Here is a 1,844-nt window from a genome sequence, read left to right on the forward strand (position 1 = left end):
TTGTTTAGTCAATTAGGGAATCAGTTGGTAGCAACATCCCTAACGTAAGACATTTTAATCAAAAAGTCATTTTAAATCCCTGAGGTATGGCAGTATTTAAAATGTGGATGTTTTGTTGACAGGACAGCCTGGTTCCAAGTACCCTACTAACTACCACACCATAATGTTAATTACATGATGTTAACGTAAGCATTCACCTACCTTTCACCAAACACTGTAGCCTGTGGAGCATAGGCTACAGTCACAACAGCAGCAAAGACGGCTGTCTCATGAAAATGTAGCGTGTATTTCAGGATTACTGTCTTTATTTAAGTCAGTGCAGACCTACTGCAGCAGCCCTTCTTTAGCATTTAAGGATGGAGCAGCACACGTATGCTGCCACTGTCAGTACCAGAACATTTGCGTGCTCAGTGCATCCACTGCCTACAGTCACTGTGGTTAAAAAAAAAAAAAAGAAGCCAGGATCGTTATCTCGCATTCTGAGAATTTTGACATTAAACTGTATTGTATTGTATTGTATTGTATTGTATCAGTTATGGTGACATCCTACTTTCAGTTACTCCTCAGTCGACTTGTGGAACAAGTTGTGTAATACGTTATCTGTAGTGCAGTCGTGCCACTTCACTGGCACAGGCTTCACTTGGTGTTTTAAGTGTTGATGCTGGTTTTATTTTCTGCTGCAGAAGTTAATGTAGTTGTTATCAGCCTGGTCGTATAGTGAAGACTCGTCTGACTCTGCTGGTTTGAACCGCAGGGACTGAAGAGCTGCTGACAGAGCTGCTTTCTCCTGACTTTGTTCGGTTTCCTTCTTGTCTGAATTGGTGTCAGTGATTTAAGCAATGTTAAGAGGATATATGCTTTGAATATTGGTTACACTGCAGACTGCTGGCTAGTCCTGGCTGACCACTTGACCTTTTCAGATGGGGTTTCCAGATGCCCCTTAAACATAGACATGACCAACATCAGAGCCAGAGTCTGACCTAGTATTATAAAACCAGCAGCTACAATCCTGCTTTATAAAACTGTATTTCAGTTGATCTGTTCCTGCCAGAGCCTCATTGATTTCAGTGCTGTAGCCACCCAGCTGAAGTCTAAAATGAAGCGCTCACTGTAAGAAGGGTTACTTGTGGTTTGCATAATAGACTATGAAGAGCTTATGACTGAACTAGAAACACAGAGGCTTGACACTGTCACACATTTCTGTGTGCAGCATGCTTGTGAAATATTTGAGCTGTGTTAGACCAAAGTAGTTTTGGTCCCTCCAATGAAACTTAAGATTTTGAGGATTATTAATATTATTTGCTTCTAATTGGAAACAACATTATACTATCAGGACGTAAAATTGCTTCTTAATTACAAAATGTTGTTGGGTAAAATGTCAGTTTGTAGCTTGTTGTTTCTCAAAAAGCTGTGAGCATTTGCTGCTCAGTATAACGGCCCCCTGCTCAACCAAGCGAGTTTTATTGGCACTCCTAAAATTCACTCAAGCTAATAATCAAGATTAGCACTGAGAGCATTTATAATGGAAAAAGGTCATTATTTTATCTTTAATGGCAGAACAATACTGGAACCCAACAATTTTGCATTGAATAGAGAAAGTGGTGATTGTTCATGAGATGGTTCACAAACAAAGCTGCACATATTTCCTGGAGCTTGAGTCACACGTGTTTTTGCCGCTGCTTCGCCCTTTAGGAAACTACCACCATGTCCTGTGTGTACTCTTCAGTGGGGCAAGTCATAACCAGCATGTATTCTTAGAAGTTCTTTATTCTATTTCACAAGCTACATATGTTTACATGAAGTGTTACATGTACTTAAAGGCCTGCGTACGTCTACCGATGACA

General features: G+C 40.3%; 1 protein-coding gene across 1 annotated transcript in view; it reads left to right on the forward strand.

The window, feature by feature from the left end:
* mta2 (metastasis associated 1 family, member 2) overlaps positions 1 to 1,844 on the forward strand; it is a 29,192-nt gene that overhangs the window by 8,306 nt on the left and 19,042 nt on the right. The window lies entirely within an intron of this gene.

This window comes from Pundamilia nyererei, unplaced genomic scaffold, assembly GCF_000239375.1.
Source record: "Pundamilia nyererei isolate P.nyererei 1_Seehausen unplaced genomic scaffold, PunNye1.0 scaffold00393, whole genome shotgun sequence".
Taxonomy (NCBI): domain Eukaryota; kingdom Metazoa; phylum Chordata; class Actinopteri; order Cichliformes; family Cichlidae; genus Pundamilia; species Pundamilia nyererei.